Raw genomic sequence first — 24,665 nt, forward strand, 5'->3', positions numbered from 1 at the left:
CAGCTCATTCAGTTTTGAATATCTCTCTCTTGTGTGTGTGTGTGTGTTTGAATCATGTTGTCCCATCTAGTCGTTGAAAAAATGAAAGCTTTTCAATTATGCCCTTTAGGCTAAGGAAGACGGATGATAAAGCCAAGTGAATACAGGAAGAATTGGTGAAATGAAAATATGGGGAAAACGGGAGTACCCCGAGAAAACACACGGACACGATGTTGTCCATCACAAACTTACTTGGCCGGGGATCGAATCAGATATCCCACACACTATAGGTAAGCGCTCCACCACTGAGACACCGTGTCCCCTTTTTTGAAAAGTCTATTTCTATGGACATACATCTTGTCCATAGAAGAATTTAAGGTCATGGTTCTATTCAACAGAAGAATATCGTTATACAATCATTTGTACTTACGTTTACAAGTAGTTTATATTATAAAATACCAAACAAGTACTCTCTCTCACACACAGATTTTCTCAATTCTTTCCTTGAATACATCTATAGTTTAGAGGTACGTGCATCTAATATTATATATATATATTACTTTGTATATATCTTCAAACTTGCACCCACCATAACTAAATTCTGCGTCCGTTACTGATAACCGATAAGCCTCGATAGAACACGATATTTACTACACTTGTTTTTATACGTAAATGAGTGAGTAGCAGCAGTTGCAATAGTAAAGCATGTATCTTACCTAGAATTTTATTTCAGATGACCAATCTTAGTAGTTCACATGACTAGCCTAGAAACACCATATGTATCGAAGAGGAAATAATTATAGCGTGAAGAAAAGAAGCTCCGAACCCCAGGACATTTCCCCATATGGTTCTTGGTCTCTATGTAATATAAATACAAGGAATAATTCAAAAGCGTGTAGTCAAATAATATGATTTTAGTAATATGCATTTAAATTTTAGACTTACGGTTAAATAAAATATCAGCCTAACTGCCAAAATTAGGACATATTTTATCTAGATATTAAACACATCATTTCAGTAAGGAACCTAAGTATATTCATAAAAGTTTGGAACATTAAAAATAAAATAAATACAAAATTTAGTTACGCAAATATTAAGTAACATCCTCTATGTCGTTGAACATAATCATATGAACTAAATACTCCGATTTTTTTTAGATTTTATCTTCTAACGACTTCCTTCCCGACATGTCCAAAGTTTGTGGAAAAAAAAAACTAGCTTTCCCGAAATAACATGTTCAATCTTCCACTAAACAACTGTATTTAATTTACATAAAGCTATGCTGAAGTTTACCATCTATTAGAAAGTAACTGAAAAAAGCTTTTTATTATTATTATTTGTAAGGACATTACCTTCGAACGTATTTCAGCAAGTCGTGTTTTTTCTCTATACTTTAACTAGAGCTCACTGATTGTTATGTTAGAACACCCGCGTTCGGAGCAGGATACTTGGATTTGATTCACGGTATAAGTTTTAAGTTTCTGAGAGTTCGGATCCAATGTTAAGCTATATGTTTACAGCCCTGGTCTTGAAAATGGACCATAAAACTCCATATTAACCAACAAAACTATATAATGATACGTGGATTTTTCTACTTGAATTTTATACTTGTAACTTGTATTTCAAAATCTTTGGGCATAATGTGCTTTCAATTGATGCATAAACTATCAAAGAAAAGAATAAATATATAGAGAAAAAGTATATTATATATATATATATATATATATATATATATATATATATATATATATATATATATATATATATATATATATATAAATGTAACTGTTTTGCTGTTGATATAACGTTGCTGTTTTTTGTATTAATAGAGAGAGAGATTCGTTGTCATAGCAACGAAATAAAAATAATATATAATTCCGAAACCATCTCGTGTAAACTACATAAACAACTTTTAAGGTGTATAAATATTTAATTTGTTACGCGATATAATAAAAGGTAATATATTGATGCAGTGTACGAAATTAATTTTGATATCACAGTAGCCTAGTAATTGGCATTTATAAATTTATATGAACTGTGGGATTTCGTCTTATAAATTTTTGGTGGTCCTCGCCGCAGGATCATCCTCGTTATAACTACAACTAAAAAATGATAGTTAAATAGTTCGTGGGAGGGTGTAACGATAGCTATGACAACGGCATGCTCATTTTGTAGCAACCAACTGGCTTCATTCCCTCCGCACAATGTGTTTAGCACGCGATGAAAAAAAATCGAGCGTTTCGAAGAAAAATTCAGTTACATGTGTAACTGAAAATGGATACATATATCATAGTAAGCTAATGAATAGATTGATTAGCGCTAGTTTTCTATATTTAAAATATACTATACCACCTGAGCCTGCGCTGCCTACACAGCGCATAATTTTTAATATAATGAATCCTTCCCTCTTCTTCTTTCATATATATATATCAGAGTGCGCCTCATTCCAGCTCTACAGACCTTTTAAGTTGCCAGGGTACGATAGGTTTTGCCATTCAGATTAAAGCCACATGCTTGCAATGCCTGTCAACCCACCTACATAGATTTTCTACTGGTTGTTCAACAGAAGGATATCAAATTTAGTAACACCCAACCGACAATATTAATCTTATAGGCTCAAAACGCCCCCTAAAATGTTGAGTAGAAAATAACATCACCTGAAAAACAAAACTGAATAAATGGAAACTGGCAAGTCTACACGCAATTTGGATTCAATCAGCGAAAACGGCATGTTTCTATAACTTGCTGTTTGAGATTTCATTGTTGAAAAAAAAATGGCCATAAACATATCAACGTAACATTTTAATGCATAGACTAGCCTAACCTACGCTATTGACAGAGCGCACAGTTCTAATATGAGCGTGAATCTTCTTCCCACTTCTCAGTATATATGTGCCAGTTCCTTTACGAACACAAGTAAAGGGCAAAGACTCTTGAAGGGAGCGAATTGCTATAGGCAAACAAACATATACATGCAGTATTTTACTATATACAATGTTGGAGTAATTTTGTGGCATTTTTTTTTTTTTTTTGTATTTTGCCAGTTCGTTCATTTTTTTTTAACTATTTTTCTATTCCACGTTTTAATCGTCGTTTTGACCCTATTAGTTTAATACTGCCACTAGAACGTTGCTTGGATAAGTGATAGATTATATCAAATGTATATATTTTTTTTTCGTATAATTCCATATTCGAGTACACCCTATTGTGGGTCCACAAGCCTTCGAAGTTGCCAACTTGCAATAGCTTTTGTCATTCTGATTAAATTAAAGCGCCTGAAATGTCTATCAACCCGCTATACGTAGCTCCCCTACTGGATGCCTTACAGAAGGGTATCAACATTAACGTTGTAATGACAGTATTAAATAGGGTCAAAACGACGATTAGAATGCATAAGATATTATATATATATATATATATATATATATATATATATATATATATATATATATATATATATATATATATATATATATAATTTGAACGAACTGACAAATCTACACGAAATTTGGAATCGACCAGTGAAAACCGCACGTGTCTAGTACTTATAGTTCTTGGGCACAAACAAACTTTTCTTGATCAAAAACATATAAATCTAGCATTTTAATAGATAGACTAGCTGAACCTGCGCTCTCTACACAGAGCATAATTCACATATGAGCATGAATCTCCTTGTTATTCCTCACATCTGTACATGTTTCTTTACAGAGACAAGTGAAAGACGTCTTGATAAAAATTGGCAAGATATACCATAAAGGGGAGATTTTGTCGATTACTTTTTCAATATCTCGCACCGTTTGCAAGATTTGAGCCTACTTCCCGTTGGAGTTTTTAATTCATGTATGGTCAGTGTACAGTGTTTTTTTTTTTTTTTTTTGCATGCAGTATGTAATAAGCAAATACATTACACACACACACACACACACACACACACACAATTAATTATAATGACAGTGATATATGGTGTTCATTGGGCAAAACACTCCAACGATAGATTCAACTTACTGTTAAGAGTGGAGAAGTGGCTATCCTTAGTTTTTCATTATCATTTGGCCATGAAACAAACGCCTGACAGTTATGTAACCCATGTATGCAATTATATTGTGTTGGAATGCATAATGTATAGGATATGATGCTTTAGTTTTTTTTCCTTTCTTAATTTCAACACTTCTAGTGTACCCGTAAAAATGTAATAAACAAATAATGGCCAGATTAAAAAATATTCAATTAGAACTGGACAATCTACACAAAATTTGCAATTGATCGTTGAAAACGTCATCTTTCTAGAGCCTATAGTTGGCGAGATCTCATTGTCGAAAGGATTGGCTACAAACATATAAATGCCCACAAACGTATAGTTTAAAGGAACTCCAAAGACGGCAGCACAATTCATTTGCATTAATTTTGGAAAAGGCTTATTAAAATGCAAAGGCTTTGAACAATAGTTAAAAAAAAACTTTATATGAAAAAGGTCTACTTAAATAATTTATTTAAAGTACACATAGTTTAAAATATTTCTGTTAAACGCGAAATCACAAATAACCGTAAATCAAAGGTTTGAAAACAAAGTTTATAGGTTGGAGCTCAGGCTCTTCTTTTGCTATTGTAGCATTTTAATAGATAGATGATTTAATACAATAATACATTATTGGCAACTCAACTCTTACCACAGAACCTACGCATACAAGATTTTCATACTACAGTATATTCAGAATTTATCGTTAAATTTAGGCATATTTTGTAAAATTTAATGACGATAATAATGGTTTCTTATTTGGATTCATGCATCGTTTTTGTTTCATTATATAAATCAATGTAAATTTATATTAATTGTGTGTGTGTGTGTGTGTAGATGTGTAATATATCTCATGAAATTGCATTTTTGTTACAACAGCCAACAAAAACGCCCCGATTTTTCTTCGATAATGATTTCTCCCAACAAGATGAAATATGATGTAGCGAAACGACAGGAAATAAGAGTCAGCTTTGTGCTGAATTACACAACGACACAATACAAGAAGTGAAGACAGCGAGTGACAGCGCGGTGCTGGGAACTCATCCATAAAGGTCAATCTTGGGACAACTAAAATCTACCACCTTGAAAAGAAAAGACGAAAAAAATGCTGTAGGAACGAAGCAAATTGTGAAAAGCGCACTACTTTTCAGAGCTTCTGATATCTTGATTCTTTTTTTTTTTTTCAAATTTCTCTCCAATCATTACTAAATAAGTTAAAACGCGTAAACATCATTTTTTTCTTTATTTTACAATAATAGTGCGTTATTTTCTCCGTGTCACTGTCCGTCTGTCTTGCGTTACTACTATTGTAGAAGATTATACAATTTGAGTGTTTGCGATACTGTAGCATCTTTTTTACTTCGTAACACTAAATTACAAATGGAGTAAGTACTCTAATATATGCATTAGAAATATTCGTCTCTAATGACTTTCTTTTCTTCAAATGACACTAGTCTTTATTTTTGGTTGGCAACTGTTATTGACATAGCAGAGTATGTCTATTTCTTCCCTGTGGATATTTATATCGTACATAATTTCACAGTTTTTAGTCTATTAGTTTAAAACTTACAACGGAGTTTCAAAATAATAGGTCCATTATGTATACGCAAATATAAAGTATTTCTTGTGAACCTTTTCAAGTGTGCTGCTTTCAAGCTCAATTTCTTAAGTAATGTCACAGGATTGTTAATGAAAAATGTTTGTGATGAAAGAAATTATTTCGAGAAAAAAATGATATTCAATTTTCATCAAGTTTCCTCATTATCGGGGCTAGGAAGAAAATTTGACACCCTTCCTGTAAAATCCTATAAAAACATTTAAGTTCAAACTTGCTCCGAGTACGTTGAACAATATAGTCTCTAAGCGAGCGTGCGTACATCGAAATGAACACACATTCAAACATTTTTCTATACGTAGGGACCATGCAATGTGTAAATCCATTGAAATATCTAATTCAGTATTTTGAAACAAGACGTTATTCTCTCTTATCGTTTCTTAAAGTAATTATTATTCGATTTTGGTGTAATATGGCATATTATATATATATATATATATTTATTCTTTAAGCCTCAACTATGCAGAAACTGAGGTTCTAACAGACCCGCATTCTTCTTTTGCAAATATTGACTTTGTAGTTCTTTTTTTTTTATTCTACGGATAAATTAGTGGTCTTCTGTTTCTTTCTCGTACTAGAAAGTTATCAATAATATGAACTCATTGAACGATTAAATGCAAATCTGCTGGGAAGTTACTATTGTCACGTTGAGAAATATGAGGCTCGTTAAGGCTTTTCCAAGAGGACAACGAATGTATTTTCTTCTGTGTTCCTTTTCGTTATTTTCATTTTTATTTCGTTTCAGATATGGAATACAAAACTGCACTGAAAATAACTGTCACCACCCGTTCCCCATCATCAACTCGTGTATTTCCCCAAGATAAGATTCGTCACTAATGATTGAGTAACCCCTCCTCCAACGGAGTGACTACATTTTTTTGTTCCTATTTATGCAATGGCAGCTCATGCCGAACTAGGGTAGACAGGAAATTAGTATTATCAATTGAACACTTTTAAATTAGACAACTATATAACAGATGGGTCTGAGAGACCCACCAGAGCAGTTAAGGGTTAAGGTTTCCCAGTCATCTAAACTGCTCAAGCTGAAATCGAACAAGACGGAGTGAATTTATCCCACCCCATTTTAGAAACTAACTAGTAAGTTCCCAAAGAGCGAAAGAGTTAAAATACGTAGCCTATAGCCGCTCTTATATAGTGTATCAGTTAAGACTAGTGTTGTAAAACTTCCAAAAACTTTGAATCTATTGGCAAAAAAAAAAAGAAGTTTCTTTTCGGTTTTTTTCTGGAAAATTTAGAAAAATTGGGAAAATAACGAAAATCTGTTGTACGTTAACTGTACTAGTAATAGAGCCGTTTTATTTTCGAACACGTAAAAAAAATGTAAGTTGAGAAATTTCAATATTGAGAATATTTAAAAAGGAAGCATTGGAAAATAAAATTGTTGTAATTATTCTTGGAAGTTAATAGTCTGCACTCATTTCCTTTATGTGCTTTTTAGTCGTTTATTCGTGGTTGTGCATTAATTACAACACTTTTCCAGTTGCATGCACATCTAATATCATGAAGCGTTTCTGTTGCAATAAATAGGAGCTCATGAATGGTACTAAGTTCTTAATGTGCTTTTCGATCTGCTGAAATTTTGTTAATTTTAACCAAATTAGTTCTTCAAAGACAGCAGTCGGCAAATTTCACTAAAACTCGTGCACTACGACATAATTACTTTGATTTAATATTCTAATATAGACAAGCTTGTTTATATAAACTTTATGTACAAAATTTTATACGTAAACATCAACTTGTTTTCTAGTGCTACAAATTATCTATAAGGTGAAAGTGACTATATTTGTACCTTAACAACTCTTAAACCACCAGACCGACCTCAATAAAGTTTAACATAAATGAGGTTCCGGCCTGCGACGCTTTTATCACTTAGAGGAAGGAAGGGGGATATATATATATATTGAAAATGACCGGTATTAGTGTCGAATCCACAGTTTTCGTGGATGCTGAGATGAACAGTGATACTTCCAATGCCGTTGAAATCCAAATTCATCCCCGCAACTTGAAGGCGGGGAGATAGATAAAAACGATCAAAAATGACCGATATTACTATCGAATCCATTGGTTTTGGGGTCGCTGAGATGAACAGTAACACTTTCGATGCCGTTTAAATCCAAATTCAACTTCTATTAATACTCCTAGAGGGAGACAGTGACATGTAAAAGTAATTGAAAATGACCAATACTAGTACGAATTCATAGTTTTCGGAGTCTATGAGTTCACTGGTGACAATTTTGGTGCCCTTTATATCTAAAATGAAACATGCTTCCCGTGCAAAGGGTATTCTGCCACTCTTTAATAATAACGAACGCAAATTTCACATGTTAAATTCTTTAATAATTTCTCGCCGCTCAAATTTACGCACTTGTACAGTGTATGTGTGTAAATAAGATAATCTCTCTTTTTGAGTTGTTCGAAAAATATACAAATAATAAAGAGGGATTTTTACGAAAAAACAGGAAACTATAAAGTAAAATTAAAGCCTGTTGCTTTAAGTATTTTTCCTGCTAGAGAAATACACACACACACACACACACACATTTTATATATATATATATGCATGCTGCAGACACATTACAGCAAATAAGATTAGCATCAGAAGAAAGTTTTTAAATTATAATTTCAGATTTTTGCCAATATTTCCGAACAAAAGATTTTTTCTAATGGACTCAAAATTTCCGGAAATTCTACACAGCACAAGGAGATACCATCTACAAAAAGAATATATTTTTGATTTTAACATACTGGTATTAACTAAAATGATTTTGGCCCGGTTATTTTAACACGTACTTTTCATAAGATTGCTTATGATAATTTAAATGTGTCTATATCAATTAATCTAACTAGGATTATATTTTAGTATATTTTGTGGGCATAACTATTTTCTATCACGGTGCTAACTTTAAAGGAGTGGTGCACATATTATTGTTGTTACAAATTTTCCCTAATCTAATACCAGAAGCGTAATAGCTTTCATTTTGAAACCATAATATAGTAAAATATTCGAAAATTTCAATTTTTCCCAAATTTTCCTTTTTTTTCCAAGCTCGGGAAAAAAACAGTAATAATAATAATAGTAGTAAATAATAATAATAATAATAATAGTGTGTTCATGAGCTAACAACAATTGAGTTTTTGTTTATATTGTGAAGGTACTGTAGACATACAAATTAAGGGTGTTTAACTGAATCTGAAGTATTTTGTAGTAAATCTATAACTTTTGATTGCAACAGAAGGATCGGAGATTATTATTTTTTTAGAGAGAGAGAGAAACAATCTATAAAAATATCGCTATATATCACGTTTGTTCTATTACGTTCCTGTTTTAAGAAAATTAGAACGGAACCTGAAGTTTTAGCAAATTAGCTTCTAGTTTCTCTGCACAGACAACGGAGGTGGTGTCATAGTGTCTTTGCCTTGAGACGCTCAATCGCTTGCAAAGAAGCTTCTCACTATCTGTTACCGTTTTTGTTCTAAGGTGAAATCGAAAATTGTTTATGCAACGTATTCGTTTGAATTGAGTTAAAGATTGGACCTATTCTTGCGACACGGAATCCATATCATAAAACCGCTCCTGGTTGCATCATATTATTTTTATTCTGATAAATACTGAACGATGGACGGCATAACAATTCTATAAAACTCTCACATTTATGCATAGCATAGCATAGAAATTATATATATATATATATATATATATATATATATATATATGGTATCTCAAAAGTCCCCTAACATAAGGTAACTCTTGTTATTATCCGAGTTACAACAAAATGCAAGAGGGGAAACAGTCTCCAAATATGTTTTCAATCTAAAGTGAAGGATTTTTTTTTTTTTTTAATCGGACGAGCCTTTCAGGATGTGCACTCTTTATGTGCCCAATGTTAAGTGAAAATGCAACGTTGCCATTTACAACATAAGTGAATGAAGTTACTGTTTGAAATGGGGGTTGGCCATCGATATCTTAGCGTACAAGACAGTACCTTCATTCACTTATGTTGTAGGTGCAGGTAAATGGTAACATTGTATTTTCATTTAACATTTGGCGCATCGGGTGTACAGCCTAAACGGCTCCATCGATTTAAATAATTCCTTTACTTCAGATTGAAAGCATCATATTTGGAGATGGTTCTCCTCTTACACCTTGTTGTAACTCGGATAATAACAAAGTTACTCTATGCCAAGGGACTTTTCAGACACGATATATATATATATATATATATATATATATATATATATATATATATATATATATATATATATATATATATATATATATATATATAGCGTGTCTGAAAAGTCCCTTGGCATAGAGTAATTTTGATGTGCTTGATGTGATGATTTGCTTTTGTAGAGCAATGCTAATGTGTGCAACATTGCCACATAGTGATTTTATTTTCCAAAGCTGCTTAAGGAGGACCAGGAGGGTATACCATTATATAGCATTTTCTTTCTATTTTTGCCCACGGACAATAGAGTGTTATACTTCAGGAAAAAAATAGAAAGAAAATGCTATATAATGGTATACCCTCCTGGTCCTCCTTAAGCAGCTTTGGAAAATAAAATCACTATGTGGCAATGTTGCACACATTAGCATTGCTCTACAAAAGCAAATCATCACATCAAGCACATCAAAATTTACATCGTTACTAGGTTGTTCTATTGTCAATGTCTATCGTGTTTAACTACCATCTGGAAATAATTGGTGTAATTATTTGATATATCCTATAGTTCTTTATCTGCGACGTTACCACATAGTGCAATTCGCGTCTCTAGACGAGGACCCGAAATGTGTATTCTCTCTCTCTCTCTCACACACACACACATATTCTATATTATATATATATATATATATATATATATATATATATATATATATATCACAATACTAATCTTGTACTAAATATTATTCCGTAAAAAAAAAAAAAAAAAAAAAAAGAATTACTGAGAGATTAAAAGCTTCCTGGTGGGTTTAAATTAGAAATTAAGACCAAACGTTCAATGATCAGATTTTTTAAATTATTATTTAGAAGGATACATTTTGTTACAGCAGTTTAGTCTAAAGAAAACAAAGCTGCGAAAAACCTACGTAGTTCACTTTAAAGTGAAATATGTCTAAAAACAAAAAATCGATGCTAAAACTCGTAATTAAAAGAATGCTCAAATAACAGGGACCAATATACAAACGCAAAGTATATTTTACATCTGATTAGATTTCGGTCGCATTTCATATGATACTGTTTTAAGGTTCTTTAGAGAACACTACCATGCTGAACAAACAACACAGCAGTTTTCTGGGAATTTGAAAAAAAAAACTTCTCTGCAATATGACGTTTTGTTTTCTTTGAAGCCAGAACATTGGTGACAATGTCGCACGCAAATCAGTTGTAAATGAACATCGTGAAGGTAGCATATCAAGTTTCTTTCCTCTTATCAACAGGACGCGATAGTAAAAATAGTAGGCTCATTCAACTGCTTGGAAAGAACAATAGGAGGACAGTCTGTCACGATCATCCAACACGCGAATTTACAACTACTCTTCGGTATTCTGAGGATTATCATGCATAATATACTGATCAGAGAATAAAGTGTGATATGTACACGTGTATGTTTTTTGTTCGTTAAATTCTCGTAATTAAGTATTGGAAAAAATAAAGAAGAATTCCAAAAATTATGTGAAATCGAAAATATCAATAATATAGTCAATGAGCGGCTCGTGAGGGAAGTAATATCAGTAAAAAAAATAAATAGAAAGTAAAGTTTTATCGCTTCAAGCTAAAGGAAGGAAAGTTACTTAATATTCAAAACCTTGATAAAAAAATAAGAACATTAGTTTACCTTTCTTCCTTAATTTGAAGTGATAAAACTATTTTTTTACAGATGTGACTTTCCTCCCAAGCCGCCTATGAATACAGCAAACTTGAAACAGGTTATGAGGGTAATCATGCAATAGTCTGTGCACACACCAACTGATTCAGAGTCAAATATAAGTTACTGTTCACGTAAATGACGTTCCCCGCTCTTCGCATTATCAACGTTGAATAAAGAACAAAAATTAATCAACTAATAGTTTTAATCTAGACTAATTTAACGTCTCTTTTCACCATCACGACTAAAGGTTAATTGTCTATTCAATCTGCCAATCTCGTATTTCCTAAGCTGAGCAAATCTTCCAAATCAACTTAAAATGTTATTTTAAACATCACAAAATAACGACAGAAGTTTCACAAAATCGGAAACAACTGTAAAATACATCATACTTATCTTACAAAATAAGAGTTTTCTATGCAACTGATTTACAACTCTGTTGCCTTTTTTTCTTTTATCCTTCAACTAACTTTTTCTTTTAAATAATATCACAAGGGGAGTATACATATCATTCGTCTCCAGTTGAGCTAATGTTACATTCAAACTTAGATTAATCGTGAACCTTGATCTTCTTTCATGTTAGTAAGCATGTGAAGGAATATTATCTTGTGTAAATCTTTGATTTCCGAATTTATTGATCATAAAATTTGGAATTTGAACATCAACAAATTTAATAATATTCAAACTCCAAATTTGATGGCCTAAAATTAAGGAACCAAAAGTTTACTTTGTTATTTACGAACAAAAACATATGGAACAAATTTGTTAAACCCTAATTTGGAACATAAAGAAGTTAACGAGGAGATGGTTGATTATGTAAATCAAGTTGCTAAAATCCATAAAGAACTTTTCTTTTCCTTTACAATGAGGAACTTGATAGTTTAGTATACAAATATAAAATACATTAGAAAAAAAAAAGTACAGATACAACTAACTTTGAATGTATCTTTGTACTAAATATACTTTTGAGGATCGACATTCATATATTCACCCAGTGGTGCTATTCAGCCGGTTCGCTAGAACCAGTTGTTAAAATATTTCGAGTTCGCAGAATCATCTGTTATACCGAGACATAACAGTAAATTGTACCTAGTTTTACTCAAGAACAGTAAATTTTAGTTTAACTATCTTTGTTTCTTACAAACTCTTACAGCTACAGGGTTAAACATATGCTCTCTTAGAACATGATATAAGCGTTTATTAATCTCAAAATGCTCAGATATCAAGAATGATAACTGGCATTACATGAGTACTAATGACTTATCTATATTTGAAACGAATACCGGTACATACAATTATCGAGAACTGTCCGATCCATTGCTGAATAAGGTCTTTCCAATAATTTTTGACAAGCATCTATTTTGGATAATTGTTTCCAAGGTATTCGCATTACTACCTAATTTCGTCATACTACCTTGCATTAAGATCCTGTGTAGATCTCTACTTGTCACTTGTGGTATCCAGTAAAAAAAAATGCTTCTGTCTACCTTATTTCGTTTGTTTCCTATTTTATTTGTCAGATCTTGACAATGTGTCACTCGTCACGTATTTAAATATGTTATACATTTGAAAGTGTGAAAGTATACTGATACATTCACATTCTGTACTGATACATTCAAATACTGGAGGATCTGTGTCACTGTTCTTCAGTTAGATCAGAAAACTCGTATAACAAGAAACGCTATTCAAAGACAAATATTGCACATATAGTTAAAGCTTCCCTTCTACACATACATCTGAATTGTGCTGTGAAAAATACACAAGAGAAAGCACTTTACGATTTATTTTATGAACATTTAAGACAAACATAAAAAATATGATTAAAAGGAAGCCTATAAAACAACATGACCAATATTGTCATTTCATGTTTAAATGTTTGGGCCTTTTAATTTAATCACCCTAACAGGAACACATATTTATAAATAGTATAACGCTCTTAAGATTCACTGATACTATTACTTGTATTTATCAGTGTTTAATTGAAGATCGTTCAAATAAAAGTTACTGAAAAAATGTAATTTAATGTTGATGTGAGAATTATGGATGACAAGAATGGAGGAAATGGAGTAAACTAAAGAGCTGTTAAATCATTCATCTTTAAGATAGCTTGTTTCTTCCGATCATTGGAGATTGGACACAAAACTAGCAAGTAGTCAATTGCAGAGTAGAGCACTTAAGTATTATATTTAGTTCATAAGTATTATATTCAGTTTTCTTTTTCTTTTTTCTTTTTTTTCTTTTCTTTTTTTTTTTTTTTGTAAATTGTTCTTAAATAGTCCTTACCTTGTGGTCTAACATGGAGTGTGTCTGACTTTTTCTCCGAAAACCTGTAAGATAGAATGATAAATGATTAAAAGAAATCAAATATTACTTAAATATTTTAAGTTGCGCATACACAAATATTATTTTCCTTTTCATTTATTGCTTATTTTCAACTTTCAAGTCTTTTATCACATTATATATATATATATATATATATATATATATATATATATATATATATATATATATATATGCATTATGAGTTAAATACCAATGCAAGTATACGCATGTTTATCAACAGGAAAATGTAAAAAAAATGGAAAATAGTCAGCATTAGTATTCATTAATTCTAAGGACCTTGTAGCAAAGTAGAAGCTATTTTCCGAAAAGTTAATAGCTATTATTATTATTATTATTATTATTATTATTATTATTATTATTATTATTCTATTTTCCAACCGAAAATAAAGTTACAATATAGCGTAGAATCCTTTTATGTATCTCCAGCGGGGATTAAAGTCACGGTTATCAAAATAATGGAACCACCTGAAGAAAAATGGAAACTACTGTTAGCCTCCAGAGAAATCTGATTCATCGTGGAATGGTGGCGCATAAATTTTAAATGTCTTCCAGAGAAATGCTGTACGATTCCTCATGCAGTGAAGAACGCAGTTTCAGTAGCAAGAATGGATGATGAATGGATGGAGAATGGATGAGGAATGGATATCTGCTCGGGAGGAGTCTGTTCTTCAGAGTTGATCACACGTTTTCAATAATGTTGAAATCTGAGAATTAGTGGCTCCAGCCAGAAATATTTATTTCATCTCAATATTCATGAAACTACCCGTAGGCAGTTTCAACAATGTGAATTGATGCATTGCCATCTTGGAATGGCCATTTTCGACTTCTGTTAATGGCCGGAAACATCTGGGTTGTAGGGTGCACATGGTGACAAACTGATCACAATCACTGGAAGTAATGGGTTTTGTAAGCGTAATCACATAACCCGAGAAACCATGAAAATGAAGCCCGTAGCATCACAGAGTTGCAGTTGCATTTTATGGTTTTGAGAGAGAGAGAGAGAGAGAGAGAGAGAGAGAGAGAGAGAGAGAGAGAGAGAGAGAGAGAGAGAGAGAGAGAGAGAGAGAAACAGTTCGGAGCATAGGTTTGAAACTCTACAATGGATATTAAGATCATGCAATCTGCATCGGACTAATTGCCGCAATAAGTTGTTTCGGGTGCTGATTGAGTTCAGCAATCATTTTCTCCGTGTTCACTAACAGTCCTTTGTTACAATCCTCTCCAATACCCCGCGATTCTTGTCACTGAGCTTTTTCCTGTCCGCAGTTACTGTTCGCGATGTTATTTTGAATTATATTTTGTTATGAGCCGAAAATCGAAAGACTGCTTCGTACGCGATTAGATCTGATGGATATCTGTGTACAAAGTTTGATGGCTCTAGGTAAATCCCTTTTATGTGAAAAGATGACAACAATCACATATTTTTAAAAACAAATTGTGCATGTGAAAGTCAAAGAACAAATCTTCCTTTCATATTCAAGATCTTGAAAATAGGCAAACCAAAATTATTCTACTCCTTAAATCCTCGACTGATAAAACTGATGTTAGCATGAGAAATGACAGCGAAATAAATTACACGGAAATAGTATTGTATGTGTAGAACCACTACTGACCGTCAAGGGAAGACAACTTCCGTATTATATATATTTAAAAAAATAGCAGCTGAAATGTCCATTCTTCGCACAGGAGAATAGGTTTACGTAAAGTATTCGAATTCCTTCCTACTCTTTGGATATGCATGGGGATAAATTCGGACAAACAGTAGTGCCAGTGCCACTATTAATCTCATAGATGGGAGTGTCTGGGGTAAACCTTCTATAGCTCAAAATTCAAGCCTCCCTAAAATAATCATGGACGCGTTTTTGCGTTCTCTCATATTCGCTGTCATTTCGAAGATACACGGGGTGACAGCGGACTTCATGCACACAAAATGTGAATCCCCGCCATTTTGTATGGTTTCAATATAGGGACTTTAAACGTTCTAGAAATTATTTCCTTTGTCGAGATCTTTCCAACGATATATTTCTCGACCCCTTTGCCATTTAAAATTTCCAAGTTGACCCCACGCACCCCTATATGGAGTTGTCTGGGGTGTACCTTTTATAGCTCAAAATTCAAGCCTCTTAAAATAATGATGGACGTGTTTTTGCGTTTTACCATATTCGCTGTCGTTTCGAAGATACATGGGGTGGCAAGGGACTTTATGGATACCCTGTATATATTAGACTAGGAATGCAATGGATGTACCCGATTGCAATGAAATGAGCTGAGCGAGCTTAAACTACGTAATCATTCCTGGCCATTATGCAATAATAAATGCCATTTTTAATTGTTGACAAAAAAATCGCGTGAAAACTTTTTCCCCATGTTAAGTCTATGGAAGCGTTTTTCGGTGATTATTCCTCGATGGTACATCGGATTTTTGATTTCGACCTATGTTCTCACTCAGCACGACATTTCGACCTATGTTGTCACTCACCACGACATACTCTATCAGCGTGCTAAGTTTGGTTGAGATCGGCCAAACGGTATAGGAGGAGTTCGCGGACAACCAAACGGCTAACCCGAGTATAAGAGCTTCGCTTCGCTCAGCTCAATAATGGATTATTATTATTATTTCAATTCTTGATGAGAGGAACAGGCGAAAGAAATATTTTATCTACGTATCGAAGGTTTTTTTTTCAACTCCGCTGTTTCTGAAGGCAGAGCTTATTCAAGCATAACTAAAAGGAAGATAACTGAACCACAGTGCTTACGTGTTACAATGCATAGTGACCAAATGAATTAAAATATATTAATGGTGAATTTGCCGTATTTGTTGGTTGAATGACATGTAAGATGTTCACCTGTTAATGATATGATTCTCTCACTGAGCATTAGTCTTGATATTTCCTGCAATTGAACAATCAATCACTCTCTATGTCAATATTCTGAAGTAGTAACGTGTACGATCAATACTGCGTCAACAAGCACTATTTTTCATTTTTATGGCTATTTGTCAGTGCGTCACTAAGTGACAAAATGCAGTCATTAGCATGTCAGCCTCAACTGGTTTAACCGCAGAACTCGATATTATCCGTAATGCTTTCTTCCAAAGAATTGTTTGACCGTTACACCATACGCCATATAAAATTGTGTTATGTTTGAGGTTTTTATGTAATTACATTTATAGGAGAAACGTTGCAAGTTAGAGTTGTTTTATTCATTACAGGAAAATATCCTGATACTGACACTATTCCTACAAGAACAGCACTTTTAGTGCTTGTTAGGCAGTGTTGCATTACCGCTATGATCAAGCAAACTTCCGCTGCAGAACTAGTATTAAAACATAATTTCTGGCTTCTGTAAAGGAATAAGCATGATTCACCGTTCATTATTACACAGTATTCATGTGACCAGATTTACAGAATTATTTTGGTGTTTAGTTATGTATTAGTGTAGCTAAGTTGGGTCACTGAGCAGTAGAGAAGAAAGGTGGATAGTCTATCTCCCCTGTTAATTCGAAAAGGTGTGTGTAGAAAACTAGCGAATTTGAAGGGGTACTACATATACAATAATAGATCAACTTTGACTACGTATTGTGCGAAGAAGCAACGTCCTTCACACTCATTTGTTTAAAGTAGATACACAAATTTTAAATCATTAATGCAGCAAAGGCACATACAAAACTTAGTGCTTTATACTTACCCTGGATTACTCAGCTATTCTGTGGCATTATAAAAAATTAATAATTGTGCGCACCAACAGATTAAAATGTTCATTATATGAATGTTTTAAGGCTGTTAATAATTTATTTGGTGTTTTATTTATAGTATTTTGATTCTGAAATATGTGGCTAGAATTGAAAAGTGGGAGGAGGTGAATGTGACGAAATAAATGAAATCAAAGTATTTAAGATGTTGGTAGCAATATTTAAGTTTTCGGAAGAGAAAATATTAAACATATTGATTCTTATTTGAGTGAATTTGTATACTAAATTAACTCTTAATAGGAAATGCCGTAATACACAAAGGAAACTGAATGATCGAGAATACCCAGGGACACCAAAATACAACATCCATGTCCCCTTTCAATCAAACAAATCCTCTGATTCATCGTGTATCTTCACGTTTATTCGAGTCGAGACCTCAAGTATGAACAGCGAAACAGGTTTCAGCCACAACTTAAAGTTACTAGTTTCAATCCATTGCAATTTCGCATGAATTTTCTTAAATGAAAATCCTGTCCAGCATGATACCGCTGGATTATCGCAAGTTTCGCTAAATTTCATAGTTTATATTCTTTTAAGCACTTCTTTATACATGGGGTCACTAATATTTTCAAAGAAATCAATGACGCATTTTCTTCATGAGTACTGAGTAGCTTGATAATGACAGATGTAATCAATATGCCAAATCGTACAGTACAGTACTAACTTACCCATGCATACATTGCTATTATCAAAGGTTTGTCAAATCCAAAAATTATTGTTGCATTATCATATCAATCTTCCTTTTTACAGTGTAAGAAAATTTCTTCCGTGTATAAAATGAAAATCAAAAATGAGAGGAGTCACCTTCTATCCAACAATATTTCATTCTTCCAAGTACCATGGCCTGAAAGAGTTTATGGCCAGAACAATGCTCGGAAACCGTGAATGAATCTGAGGAAGTATCAACAAACCATGAAAGGAGACGTGCTCATGCCGTGAACGTAATGTCTCGAAGATTGTCTTCAAACACTGGTAATCTCCAACAGCAGTACGTATTTTCTTTTTAATGTTTCTTGATGTGTGTGGACAACTGAGTCTTAAGTTTAAATGCAACCCTGTAATTTGAATATATAACCACAAGAAACGTATATATTTCAAGAATGAGTATTATATATATATATATATATATATATATATATATATATATATATAATTTGTACATGTAACACACAGGACATTGCTACAGTTACAGACGTGGAATTTGGACAGATTCATTTTGTCACTAAAGCACCATATAATACAGGAGTTTTGCAAATACGCATCCTCAGGATGTTAAAGGAGGTTCATTTTGTATTTGTGTGTGTGTGTGTGTGTGTGTGTGTGTGTGTGTGTGTGTGTGTCAAGAATAGAGTATAACACGAATCATTGAAGGTAATATTAATCTCGACACGAAACCTCCCACTTCAAGTAACTCCACGCATATTTAAGATTTTTTCTGAAAATGTGGCACCTGAAAGAGAACACAGGCAATTTACATGTGTAAATTCCCCAATATTTATTTAGAAAATCCCAATGTAAGGTTTTTGCTTAAGTTGGAAGTAGCAAATTCGGAATTTAAACAATTAAAAGTAAAGGAGTACGTGTTTTGGTGTTTTATAGAATTCCACCTCTAAGGAGGCAAAGGGGGCAAATTCTGTAACTTTAACATTTCTGATTTTTTTTTTTTATTCAGAGAATGAAGTGGGAGGATTCGCTGAAGTTGGATATATGAAATTTGATGTTTAAACTCTATTTACAATTAGTACATACGTGCGTATGTTTTCAAAAATGTCCCTTCTAGAGCGGGAATAATATTAAGATTTTTAGTTCTCTATTCAATGAACCTTATTCTAACAGTGCGTGAAACGGGCACATAAGCTAAAAGGCGGCGAGATAGTTTCATTGCATTTTAATAACTATTATTCTCTCAAAGAAAGCAAAGCATTGCATACTTCTAATTTAAAAATAAATTGTATTAGTCTACGGCAAAAGTGTAAATTATTCTGCAAACTGTAAACAAGCAAGATCTGCATTGTTATTAGCGTTTAATAAACAACAGCAACAGAAGTCCTAAGCTGAAACATGATATATAATATGTTTCATCTTAGTTACATATACAAGTTATATATAAACAACTAATCGCGCTGAATAAAATAAGATAGGATTAACTATTGTCTCTTAGAGAAAATAGAAAAAAAAAACAAATATATTTTGTGTAAACTTCAAAATTGATGCTATACAATAACGACGCCACCTATCAAGATGATCGTCAAATATAATACTGTTCAATAACAAGAGACATGCTAATCGTGGCTAGTTTTAGAGAAAATGGCCAGAAAACTAATTTTGAGAGCTCTAGCAAAAATGACATCCGTAACCAATAGTTTTTATTTTGCTGTACGAGATTAATTATGTATCCGTAACCAATAGTTTTTATTTTGCTGTACGAGATTAATTATGTATTGTATAAATGCAGATATATATATATTTTTGTTAGGTGGTATCTAAGCTTTTTTTTTGGGGGGGGGATCTAATATTATAAGCCACATACACGTTTAAGTAACATTAGAATGTTTTTATAAGAGAAAGAGTAGAGATGAAGATCAAATTGTCATGCTAGGTCAATCATTTCCCTGTTAAACAAGTATAGTTTTATTGATAAAGTGTACAAAGGCAAGAAGTTTTGGAGCCTCCGGACTAGGCAGAATCCCCGATATGAGTTTCTATCAGAAAAATTTGGTCTATACCAAGCATACAAAAAACACCAGCCTTGTCCAATGAGCCAATTCAAAAGCAACCTTTCACGTTTAATAATAATAATAATAATAATAATAATAAAACTGAGTACTTAAAAAAATCTTGTAAATTAGCAATATTATGATTCACTTTAAGATAATGGAAGAGTTGTTCACTAATTAGTCAATTAATTCTGAAATTATTGATGAAAATATCACAAGAACAGCACTTTTGAACGTGACTGCGCATGACTAAAATAGATTACTGTTTTTGTCACAATGAGTAGTACAATCTTTGTGTTCCATTGAAAAGAAACAGCATAGTATCTTGTCTTAACTAATGACCACAAGTCACGTACAAAACGTAAAGATTAAATTCCAGCACGTTCTTTGCAACAGCATCAGCAACACAGGAGAGACTCCAAGGAGTAAGTACAGTACTGTTCAAACTAACTTTCCTTTTCACAAACTATATATACACACACACTCAAACGTAGCATGTTTTTATCAGATAGGTGAATAATATGCTCTTTAGTTTGATAGTCATGCCTACGAATAAAGGAAAAGTTGTGGAAGAGAGAAGAAAGGTTAAAGTTTTCTTTTGAGCATGGCTATATCAGTTGACACCTTTTCTAACATTTTTCTTTCTTCAATCATCTTTTTTAAGGGGATAACTTGAACTACGCTGTTAACTTAAATAACTGGCCAAACTGAACAGGCTTTAACATTAGAATATTTACCGAAAGTTTTTTGGACGTGAAATTCGAAACCAGATGAATTTCTTATATCTAAACAGAGAAAAAGACGAAGAAAGAAAGAAAAAAGAGCGAGGGGAAAAATTCCTGCCAAGAATACGTGGGGCATAATCTTGAGTAGTTTTCTTAGTTTCCGAAATTGACGTAAATACTATCTCCACTAAAATGGTCAAGGACTTATGGGAAAAAAACAGGGTTTACTACATCAGTCTGGTGGCCAATTACCTAAACACAAGGTGTTTATGAGCAGTAGAATTTTTCGGAGCGAATTATTTAATAAGCTATTATAGTAACTTGCCAAACAAAGTTGCTGACTTATGTAATGTCGGTCCGACGCCACTTTCAGATTACCACTACTGGTAATCGATTATTGTATATAGAAATTTTAATTTGGCAGTGCCACATGCACATCATGAAGTAGTTTGGAGCGATACATTTTTTTCTCGATTATTATTGAAATCAGAAATGGTAGTATATTTCACTCGCTATGCCACTCTATAACGATCCAAGTTGAAACCTGAAGTGGTTGATTTATTCCATTTACGGTTTCAGTAGATATATTAGAGTGAACGATGAAAAATGTTTTTGGTATGCTTGATTGATAACATAAATCAGTATCTCGCTATATATTAAGATTTTTATTCTACGGCAATCAGCGTTAGAATCTGAAGTGGTTAATTTCTGCCACTTCCGGTTTGAATAAAGGGTTAAGCGATACGATGTTACCTATTCATAGATCATTAAGCCGATTTTAAAAATCTCGTTGTCTTTGCTTTACGTACATCAGTGCTGAAACCGGAAGTTACAGTGTGTACCTACAACTTTCGGTTCTAGTAGTGTTATGCATGGTAATAAAATTTATTCTTGGATGCTTAATCGATTGCAGAAAACAGTTAATGTTCTTTCACCACAGTAATCAATGTTGAACCGGAAATGGTTAATTTCTATCACTTTCGGTTTGAGTATCAGCTTAAAAAACGAACTCGACTCGTGGCTTTTAACTCTTTATATTCTGACTAAATCTGATTATGATTGATCAAGTAGTCCTTGAGATTGATTGTCTCCCGAAGAGACCGACAGAATAAATTTATAAATATGATTCTGAAACACTATTCTCCTAATCTCTCTGAAAGTGCATACAGGTATCTGTAGCAACCTGATCATTTAAATTTATACTGTGAATTAATGCTACTAGATCGATGGATTACAATGTAGATTCAGTTCTTAGTTTCTGCTTCCGAGTACATCAATAATTTTCTGTTATGTGCATTTCTTTTTTTCAAATTTATGTTGTAAAGTCGGGAGCAGTATGCATGCTTTCATGTTTCCTACAGTAAAATTGAGTTTATTTGGTATCAACCGTAAACATAGGTCTATTTTACATTCCTCTAACCTAGAAACTTGCATAACTGTTCGGAATATCATATTATATGTTGCATTATATTATACATTATATGTTCAAAGTTATTTCAAATGCGCAACAGTTTTCTGTAGGGTTGTCCCCTGGACCAATGACATATGCATGAGTTCGTCAAGGGGGTTTCAAACTCCCAAGGTCATATAATTGTCGGTGTTTGAATGAGAAATTTATTATAGTAAATATTGCTTTTTGCTTAGTAGCTTGCTCAAGGAAGTTTGATAATAGAACACTATAGGGTGACTCACAAATTTAGTAAATTGTCAAATCTGGTGCACAATACCTCAGGTTCAAATCTCCGTTATCTTCATGGTGAATGAAGAATACAAGACAAAATTAAAGACAAGATTTTTCTTTGTATCAATGATGATTTTAGTTCTTTATGTCCAGTACTTATAATTTTCTAGGGATATCATCGTTTTCACCAACTGCTCCCGATTTATCTACCATTTCAACAATGTTTTATTACCTAAATCTACAGAGCGTAGCAGCGGGGGATTAAGTTCATGTATTGGAATGCTGTTGCAATAAATACGCTGATACTCATTTGTGTTTAACCAAGTAATTATAAAATTCCCTTCTTGAACTCAAAATGCCAAGTACAGCATATATCAAGATCCGCGATTAAAACTGGCAAGAAATTCGATTAGGAGACACTGTGGAAGAAAATCTCTCACAAATATTCATAATCAATTTCGAATTCCTTCTGGTTGTTATTTGACATAGCGCTGAAAAGACGACCAAAGCAAACACTTCTTACTAATCTGTGTTCATATTACAAACAGTATTACCAACACAGATTAGAAATAAATGTTTATTTTGATCACGTCTTATTTCTAGGGTCTATTTGAGTTGTTCGTAGTTCCAAAGACAGAATGAGCAGCATTTTGACGTTGCTTTTCACAGCCGAAACTCTTCGAAGGCACCAACAGTTTAACATGACTATTTCGTTGGGAATCAAATATACAACCATTTGAACTAAAATTATTCGAATTATTTTGGGGTTCCAACCGTTTTAATTTTACACATTTTTTTGACACACAACGCCTATGAGGGGCACACTTCTACCTCTTGGCTTTCTAAATGAACGACAAAAGAATGAATCTTTAATCCCCAATCGAAATAAGTTAGCCTACAGCCCATCCTACTTTTCTTTTTTAGATCGAAACTTGGCTCTGTTCTTCGCATCTACAAACAATCGTATACTGTTTCAATATTATATATGGTGTCCATAAAGTCCTTTACCACCCCGTGTATCGTCGAAACGACTGCGAATATCAGAAAACGCAAAACCACATCATTATTTTAAGGGGCAGTAGTTTTGAGTTATAAAAGGTCCACCCCAGACACCCGCAGATAGGGGTACGAGGGGTCGTGTTTTTGCATTTTATCATATTCTCAGTTGTTTAGAAGATACACGGGGTGGCAACGGACTTTATGGACACGAAAAGTGAGCCCCCGCCATTTTCGATGGGGTCAACATAAGGACTTGAAACTTTCGGGGAAAATATTTCTCTTGAGCCCTTTCCAACGATATATTACTCGACCCCCTTTGCCATTTAAAATTTTCAAGTTGACCCCATGTACCCGTATATGGGGATCTGGGGTGGACCTTTTACAGCTCAAAATTCGAGACCCTTAAAATAATGATGGACGTGTTTTTGCGTTCTCTCATATTCACAGTCGATTCGAAGATACACAGGGTGGTAATGGATATTATGGACACCCTGTATATATCACAAGTGTCTTTTATGACACACATTACATAAATAATCATACTTTCAGCGTAATTTAAGTTGCAACTGAAATAACTAACACAGAATAACAAAGAAAATATTATCCAGGTGAATCAAATATCGAAGTACAAAGATTTAAAATGCGGGTAATCGTTTACTTCAGCACTGTAATGAGCTTTTTTTTATTTTATCGCTAAAGAAGTCAAGCATAAGGACATGCTATGGATGGAAGACTACGTGACCCATTTGTTTTTATCAATTGTATGGTTCAGTGGTGGATGATAGCATGACTATCAGAAACCTTACGACAGAAAACTCAGCGAAAGTTGGAAAGAGTTTGACGATAACAAAGCAGTTTAACCTATTTTACCTTGACTGCAATAGTGAAGACAAAACTCCAGGCATTATGACAATTGCTATATTATTTATTCAGTACACCATGCAACTTCGA

At 33.2% G+C, this 24,665-nt stretch overlaps 1 long non-coding RNA gene across 6 annotated transcripts in view; it reads right to left on the reverse strand.

Moving 5' to 3' along the window:
* The window catches only part of LOC145688522 (uncharacterized), a 592,332-nt gene that overhangs the window by 120,775 nt on the left and 446,892 nt on the right, over positions 1-24,665 (reverse strand). For all 6 annotated transcript variants that reach the window (XR_014131931.1, XR_014131932.1, XR_014131930.1 and 3 more), the window contains one exon: positions 13,782-13,825. This is a non-coding gene — a long non-coding RNA (uncharacterized LOC145688522). The remainder of the gene's footprint in view (positions 1-13,781; positions 13,826-24,665) is intronic.

This window comes from Thermobia domestica, chromosome 6 (genome assembly GCF_964235325.1).
Source record: "Thermobia domestica chromosome 6, izTheDome1.hap1.1, whole genome shotgun sequence".
NCBI classification, from domain to species: Eukaryota; Metazoa; Arthropoda; class Insecta; order Zygentoma; family Lepismatidae; genus Thermobia; species Thermobia domestica.